The sequence below is a fragment of the Vicugna pacos genome, chromosome 35 (assembly GCF_048564905.1).
Source record: "Vicugna pacos chromosome 35, VicPac4, whole genome shotgun sequence".
Classification (NCBI taxonomy): domain Eukaryota; kingdom Metazoa; phylum Chordata; class Mammalia; order Artiodactyla; family Camelidae; genus Vicugna; species Vicugna pacos.
In genome coordinates, this window is record NC_133021.1 from 35,453,140 (window position 1) to 35,468,868 (window position 15,729).

The window sequence follows — 15,729 nt, forward strand, 5'->3', positions numbered from 1 at the left end:
CGTGGGACGGCGGCCTCAGTGCTGCTGGGGTGTCCGTCAGAGCTGGGAGGGTGGGGTGGGCTCCTCTCCCTGGACTTACGTTCAGCCCATCCCCTTTCTAGGATGTATTCAAGTCAGCACGAGTGTTAGTTCACTTTAATTAAAAAAATTATTACGCTCTGTGCTACTTTCTAGGGAAAAAGCCCAGTTGATTTAAAAAATAAAATCAGAGTGACGGGTGGGGTAGCATTTTGAAGGAGGGGGGCTCACGTGCGGGTGATTGACGGTGTTTCCTAAACGGTGAGTTTGTTGCACTTCTGCGTTTCAAAAGCAGCGGACTTGTCGCCACAGGAAAGCGGGGGAAAGCGTCCTCCACCGAGAGAAGCGTCGTCAGGGTGGTGGTGTGTGTCTAGCGTTGGCTGCCCCATTTTAGTGTATGGTGGTCGTTTGGCAGGTGTGTGCTTCAGAGAGCTCTTCAGCTGTTGGGTGGTGTCTGTTGTGGAAGCTTGAGATCTTTTTGCTTAAGAATTACCTGTAACTCAGAGTCACTGATGTTTTGTAACATGTCACTGGTCTTCTTGTATCCCTGAAGTGTAAATGATTTCCTAAGCGCTTGGATTTGGGGGTGGGGCCGGCCGCAGGCCCGCAGGGAAAAGACCCTGGATCAGTCTGTGTGAGCTAATCCCTGAGTCTGGGGTCCCGGTGAGTGGAGACCTTACCCCCCTTTGCACCGTACCCCTGCCAGCCCTGGGCTCTGATTTCCATGTCGATCACAGTTTTTCAGGAGGGGGCCGCTGACCACTCCCCCAAGCCGTGCTTCAGACCCCGCCCTATTGCTTCCCTGGGAACTCGGCGTCCTGGAGAGTCCGCCTGGGGCGGCCTGCTCTTGCCTCGCGGTGGGAGACGCCTGCTTTCCTCCCGAGAGCGAGAGCGCTGGGCTTCTCTCTTGGTGGTGAGAGTGACTTGGGCGTGGCCTTCCTTGTTCACAGGCCCCCTCAGGCTTCAGCCCCACGTTGTGTCCTTGAAGCCCTTCCTTGTCTGTCCCTGTTGTCACCTCACTGCCATTCATATTTGGTGCCCCCTTTCCAGGTGCACTGGATTCTGTTTCTCGGCTGCCAGGCTCGTGTGGCGTGGGCTCTGGCAGCCTGGCTCTCCACAGCAGCGCCTCGCTTACCGGCTTCCAGCTGAGGCTTTGAGACGTGGGGAGCTTTACTGGGGGTGCCAGCTGGACGCTGTTCTGGCTGAGCCCTGCGCAGACTCACCGGCGTGAGTGGCGCCAGGGGCCCTGCGCCCCCGGGTGGGGATGCTGCTGCTGGGAGCAGCTCCCAGTTGGCCCCTCCCCAAATGGAGCATTCTGCTTCTTATGTCCCCTCAACTTAAAAGCATGCAGGAGGCTTAATAAAGCAAAAGAATCAAAAGAGATTTTTTTAAAAACTGGAGGATAAACAGTAAGAAGTATTGATACGTGTAACATTACAAAGCAGCCAAAATTCAACACAATTTCTGACGTACCGAGTGGACAGCATTGGGGTGTGGGATTCCCTTTGCACCTTGGGGGCCCAGTGCATATTGGTTGACCGAAGTGGACTTGACCGAAGGGTCACGATGAACCGGTCCCCCCAGTTCGAATATTCTGTGGTCAGAACGGTAAGAGTCTGGTGAGCTCGGTCTGAGGCCCTTCCGCGGCACGGACGTGTCGCGTAACCAACCGGGACGGCTGGGCGGTTTATTCCGTGGCTCCCCTGTTGGGTTGTTAAATCCTTTTTACTTTCCTCCCCTGGAAACCATGCTGAGTGTGGAGACAGTGAATTCACATGTGTCTGTATTACATTCTTTTCCTAAATTAGCCCCGGTGAATACCAGCTGCAGCCCCGAGCGCAGAGGCGGAGCGACTGTCCTGTCTTGCAGGAACTCAGGGGGCCCTCTGGGATCCCTACGTAGTGTGCGCGCCCCGCCCGGGGACCGTTCGGTCAGTGCTGGGCCTGGGGCTTTTGTTCTGGACAGAGGAGGAGCAGAGGTCCAAAGTGAGAAGACGTTAAAGGTGGAGGGAGGCGTGCAGATCACAAGGGACGTGAGCCCCATCAGGGAGGCCTGCTCGTTGCTTTTGTATTGAAGTTGGCGCTGGGGGCAGGTGTTTGGGGTGTGCCCTGTAGGCGTGCTGCCTCCTTTACTGCGTGGTTCCTGGGATCTTGTTAGAAATGCAAACTCCGGCCCCACCCAGACCTTCAGAATCAGAAATTCTGGGGAGGGAGCCCCTCGCCAGCCTTTAACACACCCTCCGGGTGCTTCTGGTGAAGCTCACGTTTCAGAAACCATGGTTCACTGGCTGCCAGGGATCCCGGCGTGCTGAATTTCCAACACAAAGAGGCAGTTTTGAAATAGCTAGTTACAGTTTTGTGCAGCAGAAAACTAGAGACGTTTTCTTAAAACAGGCACGGTAGGAAAAATGGTTTCCTTTCTCACGTTTAGGAAAGATTTCAAATTTGTGGGCACCATGTGGAACTAGTGAACTCTGTACCTCCTGTCTCTGCTCGTTGGAGCCGGCTGTGGAGCTGCTCACCCTGGGCAGTTCAAGTGCACGCTGCCTTCCCCACGAGTAGTCCAGCGGGACTCCACACCAGCAAGGCCGCTACCGCGGCTGAGCTCCGCCAGCAGGACGTCAGGTCAGAACGTGGGTCTGTCGTTCAGAGTGTCTGCCACTGACAGTCTCCCGGGAGCCCAGCAGGAGAGGAGGCACTGAGAGCTGGTAGGAGGGTGCCGTCTGCAGGGTGCCTGGGATCCGTCTGCGGACAGAGGCCGGAAGTGCGTGGACCCCGGTGAGCAGGACAGACAACTGCTGGGTGGCCGCCCTGCCCCAGCCCAGGTGCCCCCAGAGCACAGACAAGCCTCAGGTGCTCCTGCAAACCATCCTTCCAAGTGAGTCCTCCGCGATCACACAGGGCCGGAGGTGTCGGGTAGGTGAGGGCTTGTCGTGGGCCTGACCTAGAGGGGTGAGATGTGACCCTGAGATCCTTCCAGGTTAGAACAGAGTTTTCAAGTACAACTAACAGTGATTTGCCAGGAAGGGTCTTGGGCCCGTTAACCTCCTTTTTTGTAGGAAGGGAGGAAGGATGCCTTATCTTTAGAAAGTCTCGATGTGCCAGTTGGGACGTAGTAAATGGAGTCACGGGATTACATGACGCTGCCTGTTGGCTGGAACTTAGTCTCACACACGTGCCACGGCCCTGCTGGCAGGTAAGGCGGGGCACCTGGTGGCCCCGTGCTCTCTGTGCGCTGACGCCGGCACTTCGGCGTCTGTGGTCTGTGGCCTGTGGCCGGCGGGGCCGCTGTCCGAGTCAGGCCTTGTCAGTTCTGTCTTCCTGCCACCGCCCCCTCTTGGGTCAGCGGGTCAAGGTCATCACTCACTCCCACCAGCTGACTTTCTGAGGTGAGGCGGGCTGGTTGAGGTGTGTTCCTTTGCCAGGGCTTCCAGAGATGGCTTTGTGCGCCCGTGTGGAGGCCTGTCTCCCTCTGTGGAGATGCAGGATCGAGGCGAAGACCGTGGGGCTCCAAAGGCCTGGTGCCCCAGCTGGGCGGGCCAGGCCTCTGCTGCAAGGTCCCCAGGCCGTGGGGGAGGGACGCTCTGTGGCTGAGGGTGGCCATGTGCCGAGCAGGCAGTGGGGCCAACACCGTTATCGCTTCTTTAAAACCTACCTTAGAAACAATAATGAGACTAAGCTAGCTTCTCCGTGTTTTGTTGTGACCCACAGCAGTGGCCACATCATGGCCTGGTCACCCTTCGTTTCCAGCCAAGCTTCCCGCAGCAGGTGATGCCTGAGGAGACAGAAGCATTTCTGAAGCAGGAAGCGAAACAACATTGGAGCCCTTGGTCTGTAACAAGTACATTTTGCAAAATAACCCAGAGACTGAGTCAGAATCTGCTCGGTAGCCCGGGTGGCACTTCCCGCGGGCGAGCGTGGGAGGCTCGTGATTTTTCACTTGCACACCCTGCCGGCCTCCGACCCCCAGTTTCCTGGGAGGGTAAGTGCTAGAAACACCCAGTCCAGGTGCCCTTGCTGTGGACGTTGTTCCCCAGGTGGCCTCTGCCTGGAAGGGCTCTGTCTTGTGGCTCACAGTCCAGCTCTGGCCCTTCTAGAGCTGTATTTTCTTGTGTTGCTAAAGGTGATATGTTTATACCTGTTAATGTCTTGTTTTGCAAGAGCTATGCTTTGGGAATCTAAATATTTAGGCTAAATTGTCGTGCGCAATTGAGTTGCACTGAGATTTTGCTCTTTGTGAAGACTTTTGGTTTCTCATTAGAAGTTTTTACCTTTTCTTAACTGAAGCAAAATCTGTTGTCAGTGTGAAGCAGCAGCTGTATGTTTAGGATGTCAAATTGTATAGCATTTTCCTAAATAGCACATGCTCTTCTCGTAAATTTTGAAGTTCATTTATCCATCAATCATGGGTTGAATGTTTCGGTCCTGGTTCCCCAGCCCCTGTTCGTACATATTTTTGAAGAGCTACTTGCCTCTGGCTCTGAAGTAAGAATGCGCTTGGATTTGGCTTAGAGACAACTGAGCAAGATGCTTTGGCACAGCAGTTCTGTTTTATTTTTACTAGAAAACGTTCTTCAGACTTGGCACACAGGTGGTGGCAGGCCCTTCCTGCCCGGCACACACACCTGTCCTTCTGCCCGAGCCTGGGCCGTGTGCCCGCGGTTTCTCGGAACGCAGGGGGGTTAGTCCTTGGGCGAGAGTTTTGGTTATTTCCTGCTAGTTCGGTTACTACCTCTGCTAGTGAATCTCCCTTGTTAAGTTTTGGAAAAGGGAGGAAATGAACTGAACAGTGGTTTTTGGCCTTCTGAGCAGTGAAACGGGAACCCAGGAATTTATGATTAGCTAACAAGGCGCCCTGGGCAGTCTTGGATGGGAGTGGTGGGTGCCCTCCGGGAAGCCCCTTTCCTTCCCTGTCGTCCTGAGACGTCTCAGAAGCACAGGCCTCGTCCTTGGTGAACTGAGGGCCTTTCTCTTTGGGTGATGACCTCTGCTGCCTCGTGTTGTTGCCTCGGACGTCCAGGAGGAATCTGCCCCTTCCTTCCCTGGACGGGAATTGGTCTGGAGTCTGTGAACCAGTGGGACCTGACGTGGTTCTTGCCCCATGTTTTAAACTTGACACTTATTACGATGAGCATCATGTAATGTGTCACGGAGCAAAGGTAATACTGGAGTAGGAATATGGAAGTGTTTTGAGACACAATGTGGATGAAATCTGACCGTAGCCACACACTGAGACCCTTTTGTTGAAGGCTGGAAGGAGATCTTGCAAATCCCCGGGGGGAAAAGACCTTGTGGAGAGCGAAGACCCGAAGACCCGCTGTTTGCGGCTCGCCCGTGTCAGCCTTTGTGGTTGTGCGTCCCATGAATGGGGGAGGGGGCCCCGCAGCCTTGGCTCTGCTCTCTCTCCAGGCAAGTTTTGTAGCGAGAAGGGAACGTTTACCAATCAGGTGATTGCCTTCTGCAGGAAGCTCAGCATGTTAGTGATGTAGGAAATAGGTCCAGAAAAACATCCCTAAGTCCTGGAGAAACGCAGATTAGGGTCATGTCAGGCCTCACCTGGCACCCCTGGAGGAAGGGGAGGGGGACACCTCCAACTGCCACCTTCCCCTCTCTGTGCCACCGTGGGCTTTCATGAGCTGATTCCACTGTGAGCAGAGGCAGCTTAGTGCTGCTGCTCCTGCGGGCAGGTGGAACGGGGCGAACCGTGATGCTCAGAGCCGCACGACGTTGGGAGAGGCAGGAGAAATAAGGGGACGAGGCAGCTCCCTGTACCTGCTGTCAGTGTGAAGTCTGAGTGTCTGAAAGGCAGCAGCGTGGAGATGCTGGTAGCTGTCAGTGTTTCCTCTGATAAACGGTTGTGAACTTGGCTGCTGAGATAAGACTGCCCAGATAGGAAGGCTGCAAGTTCTTTGATTCCCAGAGTTTATAAGTAAAAGTCTGGTCACCAGTGAACTCAGGCCAGGCAAACCCTAGGGAGTCTGAGGTAGTGAAGACGGGGGAGGCTTTCTGGAAGGAGGTCGGTCTGCCGGGACCATGGGGATGTCCTTCCAAAAGGCGAAGCCAGGAGTGAGTCTTTAAAAATAGAAGGAGAAAGAAAGCTTTAAGGAAAGGAGCTGATTCACAGGTCTCTGTTTTGGGAGTTGACTGTTGTCAGAATGTCCTCTCCTTTCTTTTCACCAAACGTTGTGGGAGACGCTGTCATCCGTGTTCCCTCCTCCTGCCTGGTGTCTGCGTCCCAGAGCCCACGTGGACCCAGGTCTTGAACACGGGCACCCAGAGCAGGGACGGGGTGTGTACCAGACTCTGAGGGAACGCGAAGCAGGGTAGGGGCATCTCAGAATGAAGCATTTTATTAAAAGTGTCCAGATAACGAGACCATCACGAGCTAGCTCTCCTCGGAAGTGGGCGGGCTGTGGGCTTGGCCATGCGGAGGTGCTTCTCCAGGACTGTTTCTGCAGTGTTTGGGGTTCTCAGTGTTTGGGGTTCTCGTTGGAGCAGCTCACAGACAGAAGCCGCCCAGAACTGCGTTCCTCCCTGCCCTTCATGGTGCCCAAGTTAAAGGGCTGGTCATTACTACCTTACTGACATTAGAGTCATAACTCGCCCTGCCCTCTGCATTCTTCATTGTGATAGTTTATCCTGTATCAGACCTGGATAGAGAAGGGACCCTCCGTGTTTTTATGACCTCCCTCTGCCTCTTCTGAAACCTGCTTCTGTGTTGCTTTCTAGAATTATGCGATCTCTCTTATTAATCCCATTATTCTTTTAATTAAATGCTGTGCTTTCATGCTTCACTCTCTGTTCTGTTCCCCGATACAGGTTCTTCCCCTCAGAAACTAGAAATGACCTTTGATGATACGTACTAATTTCCAAAGGTCTCAGAAGTCCACGGAATACTGGCGGTTTACTCCTTGGAAAATTACGCCTTCAGTGGGGTGTTAGAGTGGAAGCGATGCCTTGGTGTCTAGTGTGGACCGGATGAAAGTACTAAAATGCCTTCAGGAACTTCATACTTAGCAACGTGGAGGTGTAGAGGCCCCGACCTGGGAATGCGTCACTGAGGGATGCGCTGGAAGCGGTTGCTCCTCTCCTGAATTTTGGATTTCTCTTAGAGGATGGCTGGGGAGGGGTGTTTAGCACTGAGTGACAGATGAAGGTTTGTCCTAGCGTGAAACTAGTTCTAAAAATTCCTCAGCCCGCCCGCTAAAGGCCCGCTTGTTAAGGAAGTCTCTTGTGGAAGTGTTTCGGGACCTTCCCGGGGCTGTCCTGCTGTGGGTATAGTTGCTGGGTGACACACCTAGGCAGTACTGGTGCAGGTAGCTAACTGCGTATCCGATGATCCCAGGTGCCACTCCTCCTGAGGCAAATCTGAGTCCCTGCTGCTGATGCGTTCTTGTGCAGGTTAAAGCAAAATGGAGGTTGTGCCAAAACTCTGAATGTCCTGAGGGACAGATGAAAAACCTGGGAGAGCAGGATCCTGGAGAACTCACTATGGCTTCCCCTAGAAACTGGAAAATACAGTGAATAGAAAGTGCCAAACCTGATGGTACTTAAAACACTGAGGTATTTTACTGTATGAATTAAGTTAATAATTTAAACAACTTTTTTGCATTAATTTTAATTATTTTAAGTAGATTCATCATTGAAATAATTTTAACTATATGAATTGTTTGAATTCATTTTAGTTATTTTATTTAAATTAATAACATAGAAAATAACTTTAACGATCACTTTGAATTACATGATTAATTATTTTACCCTCTAAGAAGACTTAATGGTCTTTGAGGGAAGGTCCCTCCCTGCTTTGGTGTTTACCTGTGCCTGTTTGATGTGATGTGACAACCCTGAACACAGTCTCACAGGGTGTAGGGGAGAATTCCAGAGCGTTTGCCACAAGTATGTCGTCCGTGTCCTGTCGCTCAGGTGTGTCAGCACCATGCCGCCCTGTTGGGGTGTCTGTTTCAGTATGAAACTGATCAGAGATTTTCACCTTTTTTTGGATACTTTATTTTTCTACTGAAGTATAGTCAATTACAATGTGTCAGTTTCTGGTGCACAGCATAAAGTTTCAGTCATAATATATATATGTATATATATGTATTTATTCTTTTTCATATGCTTTTTCATCAGACGCTACTGCAAGATAGTGAATATAGTTTCCTGTGCTATCCAGCAGAAATGTGCTTTTTAAATCTATTTTATGTATAGTAGTTAATACTAGCAAATGTTGAACTCTCAGTTTTTCCCCTCCCACTCCCTTCCCCCATAACCGTAAGATTGATTACTATGCCTGTGTCACCTTTGTTTTTAAGACAAGGTTAAATGCTTGTTATGAACTCCTGCTTTTGGAACCAGGTATCTGACTTATTCAGACAGTCCCCATAGCAAGGAGACACCGCGAGCCTGTTAGCACCGCACCCCCGGTCTGAAGCGGATCAGGGGTCTCATTAATTATTCATTATGACATTTCATATGTTATCTTACTTTTCATAATTACCTGAGTCTGTATAATTAACCTCTCATTTGGATGACTTGCTTAACATTAAATAGGGCTATAATTACAACTATTAAAAAAAGTATATGGAAGAATTTTAAAGTCTTTAATTAGAAAGAAAATTGTTGTCTTTTTTTTTTTGGTTCGGTTCCATAGTGCAGTTTTTCGAGGTGTACAGGTGTCTGATTGTTTAAACAACGAGAGAAACTAGAAAAGCGAAGCGGTCGGTGATGTTCTGACAGCTGGTCCTTGTGAAGTCCTGGTAACCTTGTGTTGTTTCTTGGGTTAGAGATGTGGTCTGAGTCTCTGAGCACCTCTGATTTTACAGCCGAGCCTTAGAGCCCAGGGATGGCTGGGCCCAGCTGGGCTGCTTTGTGGATGAGAACGCTAGCACGCAGCTGCCCGAGGGGAGCGGGGGCCGTCCCGGGGGCGCACGGGGTCAGGGCAGCTCCCGGTGGCAGCTCTGCTGGCCCAAAACCAGCTCCTCCTCTCTGCTCAGGGCTCTCCCCAGCAGACTATACATTGGGGAGGATTTTTCCAGATCTGGCAAGAATGGACAACGCAGAACTGGTGCTTTGTTTTCCATAAAGTGCTGTGTCTCAGCCCCTCCTTGAGGATACCCCCAGGACCTCCAGGCTGTAGCCCAGCACAAGACCGAGGCTGAAGGGCAACGTGGTGGCTGGCCTCACTGCATGGGGGCCCCTTTCCCACATCATCAGGCGTGAGCGTCATCCTTTGAGCACAGAGTCCATCTACAAGTTGTCCATGTGTCCAGCAGCCATCCTCACCCCGACATTTGATCCTCTGGAGGACCCAGACTTGGGGATTAATGATCCTGTGGATCTTGGACCAGTTTCTTGCACGGGAGGAAGGGACAGTCACAACTACTTCTCAGCTCATGGAGAAATCCCTGCGCCAGGTAACTGAGAGCAGCCAATGTGTGACCCATTTCTTCCCCACATCCCCGCTGCCTCACACGTCAAGCCTCCATCTCCTTTTCTGCGGACCCCAGCTGAGGCTCCAGCTGGTCACCCTCTTCTGTCGTCTGTTCCACCCTCTGCCTCAGATCAGTTCTTCCAAGGAGAGCCCTGATCAAGCCATTCCTGGGGTCAAAACGCACAGAGGCAGGAAAGAAATTTCTTGTTTATCTGATCAGAGCCCTCCAAGCCCACACCCCACGCATCCACCTCGTCCACCTGCTTGGCTCCGTGGTTCCCCGCCTCGGCAATCCTGAGCCCCAGGACAGGGGATGCATGGCATTTCTGGAGGTACTGTTGATGATTGGGACTGTGGTTGGGTGATGCTGGCATCTGTCGGGGAGAGAGAGATGCTGCCACACACCCTGGAGTGCAGAGGACGCCCCCACGGCAGCGACCGAGGCAGCAGTGACCGAGGTGGCAGTGACCAAAGCGGCAGCTGGGCTGAAGAGCACCAGTGACGGCTCCCGGACACTTGCAGTGCTTCCTGCCCCCCACCCCAGTCACACTGTCCTTTTCTCTGACAGGCTCCCTTCTCCTCCTGTCTTCGCTGGTTAGTGTTTTCCATCCTTTGGGGCTCCTGCAGGCTGGCTGTCCGCAGGGCAGAGGTCTGATTGTTGCCAAAGCGGCAGGCTCTCTGTGGCTAGAATGTGCTTGTTTGGGCTGTTTAAAAATTACCGGATGTGGGAAAGTTTGAGTTTGGAGCTAGCAGGCTTTTGAGCTGTCGGGTCTCAGCCTGCGGTGACGTAAACCGCCCAGGGCCAGACTCTGTGGAGGCCAACGTTGGCTAGTTTCCGTGGTGATGCTCTATCTCGTAAATTTTGGGTGTTGTTTCAGCTTACGGGGGTAGGTCAGCACGTGGTTAACGTTGTCCTGAACCCCAGGTCTTCTACTTCGCAGTTGTACAGTTTCCGCAATTACTGAAACCTTTCTGTGCCTTGGTTTCCTCGTCGATCATGTGGGAACAAGTTGTTGCCTGTGAGGTGCTCAGCACAGTACCTGGAAGGTGGTTGGTGGTGATCAGGTTTCCGACTGCGCATTAGTGTCTGGTACAGCCCGAAACATGAAAAAGGAAGAGCTGCGCACACAGCACACATTGAGATGAGAACGACGGCTGAGATGAGGGGAGCCTGGTGCCCGGCTGTGTCCGGGTGGGACTGCGGTCACCCGTGTGCGTGGTGAGCCCAGGAGACATTCCTGCGAAGGTTAGTAACTGGTGGTTGAGAGATGCCGTGGTGTCTGTGCTGGGCGGTAGCCACGCTGAGGCTGGGCCAGGCCAGCTGGCAGGTGGGTGACCTCATTCCCGGCTCACCTGGTCTTTGAGTAGGCTGAGGACTTCCCTCAACACAGATCACGTCTAATTCCTGAGGCAAACCCACTCTTCTTGGGTGCCGTCGGGAGGTGGCAGCCAGTGCCCCCGGGACCGTTGGGTGGAGGGTGCGACTTCGTGCTGTGATGAGCCAGGAAGATACCTGTTTTCCCTTGTTCTTCACTAAGGAATCCCCAGTTTTGCTCTGGGAAGCAGTGGGCCCAGCTTAAAACTCACTTCTGCAGCGAGCAGCGGCTGGGAGACAGGCTCTGGAGAATGAGATGGTGAGGATTCCTGGGGAGGGAGTCCCTTTTTGGTCCCTTTTTGGATAGAACCCAAACAGCTCTGGGCCCTCTTATTCTCTCTTCTTGCCCGGGACATGGCTGTGATGTCTGGTGTCAGAGCGGCTTCTTGTGTGAGGAGGAAGGCCACAGGAGGACCGGGGCAGGGTACTGTGTGGGCCCCTGAGGGGCGCTGCCCACAGGGCAGGGCTGGAGTTCCTGGTTCAGCACAGAGATCCAGCGCAGTGAACGACATGACTAGAGCTGCATTCAGTGACAGGAGGACAGAGGTGCGTTTCCTACAGGGTATAAGGCTATGATCGCATTTCTTGTGGGTTGTTCACAGGAGGAGGATGGTGTCTGTGACCCGAGGAGTGGGGGAATGGTTCTTGGCGGTGGTCATCAAACTGGCTCTCGAATGGTCAAGGATGGGGGTTGCCATGAAGGGGCACGAACGGGTTCAGCCGGACTCAGGGCTGTGGAGGCCCAGTAGGTGGTCTTCGGGCTCCTGCCCTGCTCGGGCGCTTTCCCGCACGTGTCCGGTCTTGACTGACCAGGGGGCAGTGCTGGACCACTCGAGGGGCCTATGTATGAAGGGAAGGAGAATGAAGTGTGTGGAGTGGAGATGGGGGAGGGCACACGGGGACCCAGGTGCTGCTGATGGGGGCCTCCACCCTGGCCCCTCTGTAGAGTGCCTGGCGCTGGGGGCTGAACCAGAGCTGTTGGGGGCAGCGCTCGGGTTGAGGGTGATGCATGGGCCCAGGTTCTGGTGCTGTCACCTGATGTCCTTCACCAGCTGTGTGGCCTCGGGCGGATTGTGTGACCGCTCCCTGCCTCCCTCATTTTCTCGTCTGTAAAGGAGGGGGACTATGGCTCTACCTCAGTCACAAGGCACACTTGCATGCTTAAAACAGAGCCTTGCGTGTCCTGGGCAGTCAGTGAATGGTGGCGCCCATTAGTTACTGTCCAGGCTGGCAGCGTTGAGGGTTACATGGCTGGAGTTTGGAAATAGCATCCCACCGAAACCCTGGTTCCTCGTTTGCTCAGTTTATCAGCTTGCTCTATTTTTTGGGGGGAAGGAGGTGACTAGGTTTACTTAGTATTAGTTGCTGTTTGTTTAACAGAGGTGCTGGGGATCGAACCCATGGCCTCAAGCATGCTAAGCAGGCACTCTACCACTGAGCTACACCCTCCCCCCAGCTTGCTTCACTTTTGAATATAATTTAAATTGTTTGCTACTTTAGACTGAATCTAGCAGCTTATCGTGTGTGTCATTACACGTGGTTTTCCTCGTTTCCAGTTTATGGAAATCTCAACACTCAGTGGCCCTTTTCAAGGGGCCTTTGTGAGAATCCTCTCTGTTTTATTCTATTCCCATCTGATGAAATATCCTTCAGCATTTAATTCTTTTAAATTGAAGCATTGTCATCTTAAAATAAACTTTACTACATACAATTTCAGGTTAACTTCCTTTCTTTTGGGGGGAGGACTTCAGGCAACTGTTCTCCTCTTGTAAGTAATGAAGAAGATTCAATACACCTTGAAAAGGAGGTCTTTATTCATTTGGACACATTCAGAGCTACTGGCGGCCCTCACCGACGGCTGTGGCAGGCGTGCGTGAGGCCCTGCCTGGCTGCACGCCGTCTGTGAGTTTAGGAGTCTCCCCCCCTCCCCCCAGGCCTTCCCATGCTGTTCTAACTCCTCTGGCCTCCCCAGCTCCGGCAGCCAGTCAGCCCTCAGGCCCGGCAGAGCCCGGCTGCACGGTCTCCTCCCCGCGGAGCCACGCTGGCCCAGGGCGCCCTCTGCTCTGAGCGGTGCTGAGTCTGGGAGCCGGCCCTGCCAGCTGCCCGCTGTTGTGACGAGTTTGACTTTTTCCATGGCTTTTCCTCTGGGCCGAAGCTGATGTGCGACTGCCTCTTAGTCATCGTCATGGGACTCGTGTCAGTTTGACCGGAGCTGGCAGAGGTAGGGGCGCCGCCCGGAGCCTCCCATGGCAGTTGGCCCGGGTAACAGAGGATTTGTTGTCTGCCAGTCGCAGTGGAGCTCAAGCGGTTTGTTATCGTCAGTGTAAACAGTGACCTGCTGAAGAAGCGCCTGGAGTGCGGGTTGACGTGTTTTCATTTTCAGAGTCGATGTCGGGCCCCTGGATCTAAAATGCAGGAGGTTACCGAGCACAGGCACAGCCCAAGGTGACCCTGCCTGGGTGTCTGCTGTCAGACAGGCAGTAGGCCTTTCTGGGGCTGGCTGTGCTCTTGGAAACCTCAGAGGGTGAAGTGGGTGCAGCCTGTGCACCCAGAGAATACGCAGGGGCTGGAGGGCCTCCAGGCTTCATGGGCTCCCCGGGCCACCCTCCCACCCGCCTGTCTCCAGGTTGTCGTGGCGATGTGCCCACGGCTCCGTCTCAGCACCGGTGAGGCCGTGTTGTCATTTCTCACATACCCACTAGAGCGACGCCTGCTTGGGGTCTGCTCTCTGAGTCCTTCCTGAATGAGTGTGTTCCTTAGTTTGGATGTGTCAAGTCCTTGTGGACGGGCTGGTCAAGGCTTCCAGCCGAGCCTGGAGGGCGGCCTTGCCGAGCTGTGCGTGCGGGGCTTTGATCTTCGCTGGCTGGCAGGAGCCGTGCACCTACCTGCTGTTGGTTGGAGTGGATTCCAGACCCTCAGGGTCTCACTCCTCTTGCCTTCATGCTCTATAAAAATGCAGCTATTTTAAAGTTTAACACAGCATTTCTTGTGCGTTTTGAAGGAGGTACACACTAAGTGGGGAGCAGCCGAGTCTCCAGCGGGAGCCAAATTGACGCCTGTCCTCACCTCGTGTTAGTGCTCGAGGCTCCGGGAACTCCTCGGCTGTATGATGCATGTGCTGTTTATGGCCTGTGGGAGTAGGAAGGGGGTGCGGCCTCCACTTTACAGACGTGAAGGTGCGACTAGGGCTGTGGACTCGGAGGACACACCTTCCCTCTGTCTTACCCTGACTCTGGGATAGAGGAGAATGAACATAACCAGTAAAAGCAATCCAAGCAGAAGCATTAAGAAAGCATACTTTTCCTAAAACATTTTCAAACAGACTAAAAGCAGCTAGTTTTTTTCACTGTTGTTAAGCAGTGTTGGTTGAAAATTATTTGGCAAAAAACACAAGTAATCTCACCACCAGAAATAAACTCTTAATATTATAGCATACATCCTTCCAGGGATTTCTCAGTACCTGTTCACCACCCAGCTAAGCATCCACCCACCCATCCAACTGCCCATCCAGCTACCCATTCGTGCATCCATCCATCTAACTGCCCATTCGTGCATCCAACCATCCACTCCACCCATCCATCCAGTTGCCCATCCAACTACCCATTCATGCATCCAACCATCCACCCCTCCATCCACCACCCATCCGTCCGTCCACCCATCTGTACTTTAATCTGTACCATATTTTGAAATACAGCTCTATTACTGTTTTTTCTGGTAGTAATATATCATGCAAAATCCCCGTGTTAACAAGTATTCTTACCAAATGTCGTTTTTAATGGCTGTGTGCTGTGCAGCACATCTGAGTCACGAGCACGTCTGTTTTAGATTGGGCAGGTGGGGCCACGCTGTTGGAAGGAGTGAGGGAGCCTTGTCACACAGTTGGTGCTCCCTGTGCAGACCCAGGAGGGCACAAGGAGGAGCAGGAAGTGGCTGAATTAAAGCCCTAGTTTCGTCCCTGACGCGGTGCCAAGGGAGGGGTGCTCTAGGGAGCGGGTCGGGGGTCAGCAGTGTCATTGTCAAGGGGGAAATGGTCACAAATGCAGATGTGGGGCCCCAGCCCAGCCCTGCTGAATCAGAAACTGTTGGTGGGGGGACCCTCACACCTGTGTTTCCTCAAGGCTCCTCAGGGTCCTGATGCAGGATGAGGCTTGAGAACCCCTGCCGTAGGGTTAGGCTGGTCAGGGCCAGCCTCCCAGAGGATACAGTCTTGGGTAAAAGGGCCGTGTCGCAGAGCCTGGTATCAGGAGCTCGGCACGCACAGAGGCCCCGACCCTTTCAGAGAGCTTGCCACGTGGTCAGGAGAGTTGGGAACACAGGGCATGAACCCAGGAAGGTGGGTAACAGTACGTGGTAACCCCACACGAGCCTGAGCCAGGCCAGATGTCCAGTGAGAGGGCTTCTGGGCTTTGGGTCTAGATCTGTCCAGCCAAACGAACCAAGACGTAATTACTACCTGCTATGTAGAAGGTGCTGTGCTGGAGATTTAGACTAAAATGATACAGCCTTAAAATTAGGCTTTAATAATTAAAGAAGAATGTGTCGGCTTTGAGCCATTTCCTTATCAGGAGGTGTTTCATCCCAAAACAGTTGGAATGTGGCGTCAACCAGGAACACGAGAGAGTGGCCCTTTTCTGTCTCCTTTCACTCACTCAGCACAGGCAGCCAGGTGCAAGCCGTGGGATTTCAGACCTGGAGTCGGTCCTGGGTTTTGTTTGGTCAACATGGGATTTTAAAACTTTTGAATAAATAAGGAACTCATACAATACAACAGCAAAAACACAAGACCAAACCCACACACAGTCTATTTAAAACATGGACAGAGGATCCGAACAGACGTCTTTCTGAAGAAACATACAGATGGCCGATAGGCACATGAAGAGGTGCTCAGCGTCTCTGCTCGTCAGGGA

At 52.9% G+C, this 15,729-nt stretch overlaps 1 protein-coding gene across 4 annotated transcripts in view; it reads left to right on the forward strand.

The window, feature by feature from the left end:
• The window catches only part of DIP2C (disco interacting protein 2 homolog C), a 246,481-nt gene that overhangs the window by 25,623 nt on the left and 205,129 nt on the right, over positions 1-15,729 (forward strand). The window lies entirely within an intron of this gene.